The sequence below is a fragment of the Tubulanus polymorphus genome, chromosome 6 (assembly GCF_964204645.1).
Source record: "Tubulanus polymorphus chromosome 6, tnTubPoly1.2, whole genome shotgun sequence".
In the NCBI taxonomy this organism is placed as follows: domain Eukaryota; kingdom Metazoa; phylum Nemertea; class Palaeonemertea; order Tubulaniformes; family Tubulanidae; genus Tubulanus; species Tubulanus polymorphus.
In genome coordinates this window covers 17,894,181-17,904,884 of record NC_134030.1, presented here as the reverse complement: position 1 = coordinate 17,904,884, position 10,704 = coordinate 17,894,181, and the positions used below count along the sequence as shown (strand labels likewise).

Sequence of the window (10,704 nt, the reverse complement as noted above, 5' to 3'; positions counted from 1 at the left end):
AAAGTCTTTTTAACCGATAAGACTAAAACTACGACGTGTTTAGCGATAATAAGCGATTTTCGTTTGGAAAAATAACCTGACATTATAAATTCCATGATCAAAGCCGCTAAAAATCAAGCTCCATTCAAAATGCCGACAATTTACCGGACTGGGAGTTTCAACGTTCGCAAAGTGTAGGTGAATACGTAAAATTCCAGTAATATTTTCGATATAAAATCGTATGATATCGTCTATTAGTTTTCCAGTCGTTACTCACCATCTGCAAATAATGCGACACTGACCGCAATCAAGATAATAGCATATACACGACATATCAGATTAGCAAACATTTTTAACACCTGTAAAAAACATAATCATAAATTATTTTGTATGTTTCAGTTGCCTTAATCCCTTGACATCAAATGGGTGGGGTAAAAAAGTCGTAGGACGCTAATTAATTTATTACACTGTGTCAGTTGTAGTGATAATAATGATCAATCGCAGCATTTCATCAAAGCATTACACGATGCGCAATTTTGTGATATTATGTAGTAATACGTTGGTAGTCTCGGCGGTTCAGTCGATAGATCAGAAGTTCGACCTAAGTGCGGGGAATATTATATTGTTTGCTACTGAAAACTATTATCTAAAATCTACTTTGTATTCTAATACATAGCTTGAGTCACATATAGATCATATTTAAAATGCTGCTTTAGGGCAGTGAATTGGAAATGTTGAAGTCTTAGGAAAGACCAACCCTGGTTTGCACGGGCCTTTCACGAGTTTTTTCAAAAAAAGTTACCATAACCCGCTCCTGAACATAGCTTTAATTTTCGGATTTATCGCATACATAGTGTATAACGCTTGAAAAATGTTCCAGTATAAATAATGATGATGGTACGTAGGCCATTATCAACGTGCATTGTCTGTGCCATAGCCAAATATAAGAAGACTCCGAATATTCCACGTGTCGAAACCATGATAGACTCTTATAACTTGGGTATTAAAGACTTATTGCTATTGCAGCCCATCAGATATTACTATTATCGCAAGAGGTACTTACTTTGTCTTCACGATGTCCCCCACTGCTGCTGTTAACTGTCGAGCATTAGTTTGAATACTTATAGAAGCCACAGTTTACTTTTCGCATGCTGTGTTGATCCTTCGACATTAATTTCAGTAACTCGCAGTAATCCCTACAACTCCAGATGAATAAATGTGAATCGTGCTATGCGATTGATAATGATGTCTAGACGAAGTGGTATTTGCTGCTTCCGAAACTTAAGGCTGTGATACATACGCAGTTACCGTGACACGTCCATTCCCAGAATAGACATGATTCGTTGTAGTAAAGTTCGAAAACAAGAGAATCATTTGATTACAATTAGTTCCTCGATCATTAGCTAGTAACACGACAACCATTTCATTGAGGATAATTCATCAGCCTTAATTATTTGCGTTAGACATAAAGACGTTTCAATTACAGTCAACCCCTGATATACCGCCCACATCGCGTATGGCGGTACCGTATTTCGGATCGAGTGACACAACAAAATACGTGAAACTTCATAACAGCAGTTACTGGTTGGTCTTGTATCATTGTAAACTATAAGCGGGTAAATAATTCTTTAAGAATACTTCGTGTGTTCAAGTGCTTATTGCAGCAGTAAAACATTGACGAAAGAAACGTGTCTCCTGAAATGTGGCACTGAAGCAGTGCGAATAGACCTATACCGTGCATATATTCTGTAATGTGGCATACAGCACGTTACTTACGTAGTGGGATCCACTTTGAGAACAAACATATCTCTTGACAGTGGTCCATCATAGGCTTCCACGTATTTCATACTTCTTTCCCATCAGTCAAACGCAAAAGGTAAACCCTTATTATTTATTGCAACACAGAAACGTAATTGCGGTGATGGCCAAGCGAGATTGTATCAGGGTGCTATCTTCAGTTTTCAAGCCAAATATTACATTATTTGAGAAAACATGGCGATAGGCGAGGGTCACATATCTGGGGGGGGGGGGGTGGTGTTGACTATATATCTAATGAAGTATGGCTATAAGTGCTAAAATAGCTAAAACCCCATCAATTGAAATTCAGATACTATACGTGCAGGTCTATAAGATGTGATCGATGATTGGCACGTCACTAAACAAACCGTTGTACGAATGTTCAGTATAATTTTCAAAATTTCAATTACATATATTTGCTCACCTGCTGTGTTTCAGATTCCGGTTACTGGAATTTTTACTTTTCGTCGTGAAGTGATGAGCAAATAATGGTTTTCGTATCGAATGTCCTTCGATAGTGTCTCAGTAATAGGGGTAATAGGCTTTCATACCAAAGGTCGAAAGGTCGAGCCCATTAAAAAACAAAATATTAAAAGTAATTAAAAAACTATAATATATTTTCATAACCGCGTGCATTTTATATCAAAACTAAATATTTATTCTAAGATATCAATAATATAAAAAACATATTGTATTAAATCAATTGGTCGCTCCACTTCGCTACCGCTCCGCTCCGCGACCAATTGATTTAATTACAATACACAAATTCAAATAATCAAATATATTCAAATGATAATAATTATTCTATTATTCAACTGAAATGCACGCGGTTATGAAAATATATTATAGTTTTTTAATTACTTTTAATATATGTTATTAATGAACTCGATCATTAAACCTTTAGCTTGAAAGCCCATTACCCCTATTACTCTTAAAATATTCACATAAATGAATAACATTTAAATCATTGAACTTCTAAAATCAATTTTAATAAAAAATATAGTATTAAAATGGAAGCAAATAAGTACTACTGCCCAACATGTAATATCGATATAGATAAATCCCAAAAAGCAAGACACAATAAAACTAGAACACATTTGTTTTTAGTCCAGTTGGTTAAAGCAAAGACATTTATCGAATTAAGGAACTCAACATATAGTGAAAAATATGTTGAATCGTTATAAACGCCTGATAATACTCAGCTATATAGTTGGTTGTATTAGCTCTAGTAAACATATGTTACCAGCTTATATTTCAATTGTAAAGAGTTAATTAATTTCATTGATCTAAATGCCTTTATTATTGATTTTTTTTTCAACTTCAACGCGTTGTGTATACGGCGAACGTAGCAAATCACAAATCTCATAATTTACAAGTCTCAACACGTTTGTTCTAGATGTTTATACTAGAACATGATTCTATTTTAACCTATATACATTCAATGTATAGAGCTATAGAATAAATCTATAAATTCGCAACTGTTACGGTTGTTACTATAACAACGAGACATTATGACACGTCATAATCAGAAATGTGTAGAGAGAGAACACTCTAGAACCGGAACTAGATGACGTAGCATAATCAACAACGTGTCATTCTAGAAATCACCCCGGAAATGGATATACGCTGTAATATTGTGCTCAGGATATTCTATCTTTCGAAACGAAATTAGGAGTTTATAGTTTACAATTATAAATCTAAATGTAAGTACTGTTTTTTGTAGTTATTAGGGCTATTAAATATGAAACCTTTAGATATATTTAAGTGTATTTAGTATATCTTTTAGATAGCTAGAGTTACCGCTAATATCTTTTAGATTAATAAAAAGTAATACACATCAAGAAGTGATAGAGAAACTCAAGATACTCTTTCTACCTGAGGAATCAACAGCAATGGATATCAAACCAATAGAATCACCAAAAGATCGAAGAAGAAATATAAGAATTTCAAAAACATTGAGACTCCAATGATTAAGTTTAACATTTGTTGATGTAGTTAAATATTTACCAGCAATTGAAAAAATGTTTGTAATTATAAATTGTATTTATAGAAATCAAATGATGTATTAGAAGAAATGACTGAACAACTTGTATAATGTATTGTGTAAATCTACTTGGTGAATTTTTATATTCAGTCGTTTCAATAATGATTCGTTTCAATAATGATTAGCGCATGCGCATTAAGCAAAAGCACGCACGAATGCGCGCTTTTGCTCAGGTATGATTTGTGAATTTTTATGTTCGGTCGTTTCTATTATGATTAACGCATACGCATTAAGCAAAACCGGCCACAAATGGCCGCATGTGACGCATGTAACACATGTAACGCATTTTTTGTTTCTATTTTACAGAATTTATAGAATGAATATATAATTATGATTAGCGCATGCGCATTGATCAAAAGCGCGCACGAATGCGCGGTTTGCTCAGTTGTATGATTTAGATATTTTATGTCGGTTGTTTCTATTTACATAATTATATATTCATTATGTAAATATAATTATGATTAACGCATGCGCATTAAGCAAAAGCGCGCATGAATGCGCGGTTTTGCCCAGTGGTATTATTTAGATATCAAGGAATCGAAACAACTTATCAAAAGCAGCGAGGAATGAAAAAGGATGACGTTGATCGAAGAAATGGAAGAGGATTCTAAAATATTAACCAATTTAGTAAAAAAATATGTATAATAAATAGAACCAGAACAACCACAAATTATCAATATTACAAATAACACTGGTGTTATAAACATATATTACAAAAAGTGTTCTAAATGTGAATTAGATAAATCATTAACAGAATTTAGTAAGCGTAAGATTAGCAAAGATGGTTTTCAATATTACTGTAAAACTTGCATTAAACTATATACCAAACAATATCGAGAAGATAATAGAGAATCTTATAATGATTATATGACAGAATATATGAGAGAAAGATATCAAACAGATCTTAATTTTAGATTGAAACAATGTTTACGGTCTAGATTAACACAATTATTTAACAAAGAAACATATTCAGAAACACTATCTAATCTATTGGGTTGTTCAGATGAATTTCTCAAATCATGGATAATATATCAATTCGACGATAAAATGAATATAGATAATTATGGTGAATACTTTCATATTGATCATGTGTTGCCGATTTCTAAATTTGACATGAATGATGAATACAATAAAAAACTTATTTGGAATTGGAAGAATCTAAGACCTTTAGAAAAGAAGGAAAACATTATTAAATCCAATAAACTAGATTTACAGTTATATTTAGATCAACTAGATAAAGCAAAGACATTTGTTGAATTATGGAATAGTATTTCACAGAATCAACCGCATTCTGAGGTTTTGATCAGTGGTTAGAAAGCTGGTAATTCTATTTGAGCTTTGTATGTATATAATACATAGCTTTTGCTTACTACTAAAACATATGTTGCCAAATATATCTTGTTTTCAATTCTAAAGAATTAATTAACTTCATCACAAAGAACATCTGTGCAGAAATAATTAGTTTGGTCGAACGTGCGCCACGTTGGCAGTTAGAAATCAACATTCACATAATAAAATATTAATAAAATATGAAAAATTCAAAATATTAGGATTAGCATTTAGTGAAGTAGTAAGACATTTACCAGAAATTGAAGAAATGATTGGAAACAATCCAGTAATTAAAGAATTCTGGACAAAATTATGAATTATAATACTGAAGGTCTTAGATCTCGATTGTATATATCTGTTTTAATATTGTATTGTTTACTGTTAACTGTGTATTGCGCAATAACCGGTCCGATTGGACCGCATTTCTATTGTTCTCCATTGTTCTACTATTGATCGCTAAAATGTGTATAATAAATATATCTGTTTATGAAATAATATTTCCACCAGTCGTTTCTTTGAATTTATTTTCAGTTGAGGATTTGATATCGAGGATCCGAAATGACTTATCTGGACAACAATAGTAGTGAGATAATCTAAATCCTAATTTAAATAAAATATAATAAAAAAACAATAACTTCAACTAGCTAGTCAATTCTATTATATTTTCAATATTTTCTTTTGTTAATTCTAATTGACATTAGATTGAATAGATTTTGAATAGATTTGAATAGAAATTCTTTAACTTTAACTAACTTAGTCAATTTAGTATTAACCTAAAGAGATACTAGTATCATTTGAAGAATACTTATAATATTTTTCTTATTAAATTTCTCTAATATAAATGTCAAAGAAATCTAATAAGAATAGTATTGATATTGAAAAAACATTAGATGATTTGGGTATAAGTGATAATAAAGATACAGTTGTAACTAATTCTATTCAAGTTAATAACAATATAGATTATGAATACTACTTATATTGTAAGCATCATCTTGAATTATTAATTGCTGGCGGGAAATCTAAGGAGTTTTTAAATAGAATCATTACTTTTCAAGAACTAGATGCTATGAAACCCGATAAAGTAATAAAATTTTTTAAGATTTATGAAGAAGCTCGATTAGCTAGAATAAATGATTCTATTTCAGATGGTATTGTTAAATGTTATTCAAAATTATGTAACCAGTTAATACCAATTGATGATGAAAATAAATTATATAATGATTTGAAAAATGACTACTTAGTTATGACTGAATTACAAAAATGGGTTGGTTATGCTTCATTTCAATTAGGATCGGTTATGACATTGATTTCTACTGGTGTCATAACATTTTCGAACATCAAGCCTATGGAATATAAATCAGGTAAGAACGAAACAGATGTACTACAACCAAACGTCGAAACAGAAAATGAATCAGAACAAAAATTAACTAAAATAAATGAGTGACAGCGTTAAGAAGAAGCCTAGATCCGAGAAACAAATTATATGGGCAAGAGAATTAGGTAAAAGATCATCAGAATTAAAAAAAGCTAAGAAAAAGAAATTAACTGATATAAATGAATCACAGACTTTATCTGATGGTGCCGTACGGCACCCACACGGTGGTATTGATTCAAATAATAATCCATCTAATTCTTCTAATGCTGGAAGTAATTATAAATTATATATTACAATTGGATTAGTAACAGTTATTATATTATCTGGTGTAATATATAAATCAAAATTCAAATCTGATGATAAAGATGATTCCAATGATGATAAACCTATTATACCAGAAAATAAGTCAAATCATAAATCAAATGAAAATAAATCTAAAATATTATTAATGGATTAAAATATGATGAAAAAAGAACAATATTTGAGAGATTTATATTACAACCCAGAAAGTGAAGTTTCATATTCAAGTGTTTCAGAATTATGGAATAAAATTAAATCTAATAAAGAAAAAATAAAATATAGTGAATTAAAATCATGGTTACAAAATCAACCCACATATCAAATTCATAAAAAGATGGATAAAAAATATTTAACAAGAAAAGTTATGGTTTCATATATTGACCAACAATGGCAAGCTGATTTAATTGACATGAAAAACTTAGAAGAATATAACAAAGGATATTTTTGGATACTAAATGTTATAGATATATTCAGTAGATACGCATGGAGTATCCCGATTAAAAATAAAACTGGTATAGAAGTTACAAATTCTTTCAAATTAATATTTAAAGAAGCTATTCCAGATAAGATACAATTTGATGAAGGTAAAGAATTTTATAACAAACATTTCAAAAAACTATTATCTGATAACGATGTAGAATATTTTTCAACGCATTCAGATAAAAAAGCATCTGTTATAGAAAGATTTAATAAAACATTGAAAACTAGAATGTGGAAATATTTCACCGCTAATGAAACATATAAATATATCAATGTGTTAGATGATTTAGTTAAAGGTTATAATAATTCTAAACATAGTTCTATAAATATGAAACCTATACAAGCTAGAAAAGAAGAAAATTCAGAAATAGTTTGGAATAATTTATATGGAGCATTTGTTACACATGATTTTGGAGAACCTAAATTTAAAATAGGACAACATGTTAGAATTTCTAAATATAGAAAAACATTTTATAAAGGTTATACCCCTAATTTTACTGAAGAAATATTTAAAATTAAAAAGATTATATTAACTAAACCATTTGTTTATAAATTAGAAGATCTAAAAGATGAAGAAATATTAGGTTATTTCTATGAACAAGAATTATCACTTGTACCAAATCCAGATGAAATAGAATACAAAATAGAAAAGATATTAAAAACTAAAACTCTTAAAGGAAAAAAGTATTCTTTGGTGAAATATAAAGGATATGATGATAAATTTAATGAATGGATTTTATCTAGTAAAATTAAAAGAATAAATGAATAAAGATTTATTTATATTTGAACCACATAATATGTTAGTTACTGGAGTTACAAATTGTGGTAAAACACACTTCATATTAGACTTGTTAGAAACTATTTATAAGAATCATTTTGATAATATAATATTATTCTGTCCTACTTATGAAATGAATAAAACATATAATAGAGACATAGTTAAGATAAAAAAGTTTATTATATTAGATCCTAAAACAGTAAAAGAAAATTTAGATAATTGTATAAAAATAGCAATTGATACTTATAAAGGATCAAATACATTATTCATTATAGATGATTGCGCAAATTTACATGATTCTAAAATTAGAGAAAGTGAGTTATGTTATTTAGCTTTCTCTGGTAGACATTTTAGGAAAACAACATGGGTTTTAAATCAAAAATATAATTCAATTGTTAAAGACTTTAGGGAGAATATAAGATTTCTAGTTTTATTTTATAACAAAGATAAAAAATCTATGCAACAATCATTGGAAGAAAATCAAATTATACCTACTGAATTACATGATGAATATATGAATAAATTAAAGAATAATAAAGGTTCCAAATTACTTATGAGATTACAATTTCCATATGAATATAAATTTATAAAATAAAATCCTAATTCAAAATATTATAGAATTCACTGTATACTAATGGATGAGTGGATGAATTCGATGAATTGGATGAATTGGATGAGTGGATGAATGGATGAGTGTAATAATATATAATTTACATATGTTTTTTATTTTTAAAACAGTAAGAGTTTGATTTGAAGTTATTTTATCAATTTTATACTATATTTAAATATTATTTTAATAATATATATATATTGTGTTAAATTTAATAAAGAATAAAAATATTATATTTATACTCATACTATTCTTCCAATTTATGTGTTAAAAAGTAAAATATATATATTATTACACTCTTCCACTCTTCCACTCTTCCAACTCATCCAACTCATCCAACTCATCCATTCATCCATCAATATACAGTGAATTCTATAATTTTTTTAATTTTCATTTTCATATTTTTCTTTAAGCTTATTGTATTCTAAATATATATCCCTCTGCATTTTCTTTGGTATAATTCCTAAATAATTCTCGAGTTTATATTTCCTGAATGTTTCTCTTGAAAATATTTTTGGAATATAATTTTCGATTTCAGTTTTAGATGGATGTTTATTTAAAAATTCTCTAAAATCATCATATTTAAGTTCAAATAAGTTCATTGCATAAGTTACATTTGGTTTAAAGTTATCTAACTTTTTCAATATGGTAACTATATCATTACTCAAGAAATAATCTATAAATGTTTTTCTATACCACCGATAATCTAATATATTCTTTTTATTAAATTTTGGATTTATAACTGTTGGATTTTCTATTACATTATCTGTACCAATATGTTTAATTGAGTATTTATGATTCAATTGTTTATCATATATTACATATTCTTTACATTTTTCACACCAAGATTTAAATACTTGTATTGCATGGGCTGAATCATTTCCACCTTTTGTTTTTAATTTATAATGTTTTGCCCAATTAGCCTTTGTTATACATTCATTACAGAAGGCACAATAATTCTGATCCTCTTTGCATTTATCTTTATATATATTGGCATATGTTTTTACTAATTGTAAAATATGTTCATCTTTTTTGATGTGTAATAAATAATCATTATAATTATCAAAATCTTCTTCACAATACATACATCTGATGTTATCTTTTGGTTGAACATTTGATTTTTCTATTTTAGGTTCAATATTATATTCTATTTTTGTTTCAATCTTATCATCATTCGATGTAGAAGGTATAACATTATCTTCTATTTTAGATTCAATATCATTCTTATCTTCTATTTTAGGTTCAATATTATCTTCTATTTTTGTTTCAATATTCTTATCTATTTTACTTATTCTATATTTGAATTGATTAAAGTAATCTCCAAAATACTTACTGTATTCATCATAAGGTAATATATAATATATATCTGATATCATTTCACTTGGAGATTGTATTTCATATATTCCACCTTCCATTTAATATATATATTTTTATTAAAGTTAAAATTTTAATACATAACACTATCTAATTGTGAATTTACAATATTTAATTGTGCGTCAGATATAATATAAATGTGCATTTAAAAATTTTTGATTCCTTTATTCTTTGTCATGAATAATTGTATTCCATCTTTTGTATTTTGTAGTTTTTTTCCAGAACCATGTAATGAATTATCTTCAGTTGTTCTAAAATCTAACCATAATGCATATTTATTACCGGTATAATAATCAATTTGATTAATATTACAATTTTCAAATGATTTTATTTTTTCATTCATAAAATGTTTTTTAATTTCTACCCATTGATCAATCATTCTCATTCCTTGACAAAATATTTTATTCGCTATTCCTTCGATAGTTATTTCTACTTTTGTTATTTCAGGATTATAATAATTGTCAACATTTATTGCGCCATTAGTAAACGTTCCAATGGTAAAAAATATTAATATACCTTTAATAGATCTTCTAGGAAAGTTAATATTCTCATTAATTATTTCATCATTTGCATTAATAGTTACAGTTTTAAATTTATCAATATAATCATATAATAATGAAAACCCTTGATTGTACTTA

General features: G+C 28.1%; 1 long non-coding RNA gene across 1 annotated transcript; it reads right to left on the bottom strand.

Annotated features, from left to right (window-relative positions):
- Positions 1 to 254: 254 nt before the first annotated feature.
- On the bottom strand, positions 255 to 2,301 carry LOC141906670 (uncharacterized). Its single transcript, XR_012619388.1, has 3 exons — positions 2,201 to 2,301; positions 1,043 to 1,175; positions 255 to 338 (listed from the first exon to the last, which is right to left on the bottom strand). It is a non-coding gene; the product is annotated as an uncharacterized LOC141906670 (long non-coding RNA).
- Between the last annotated feature and the right edge of the window lie 8,403 nt (positions 2,302 to 10,704).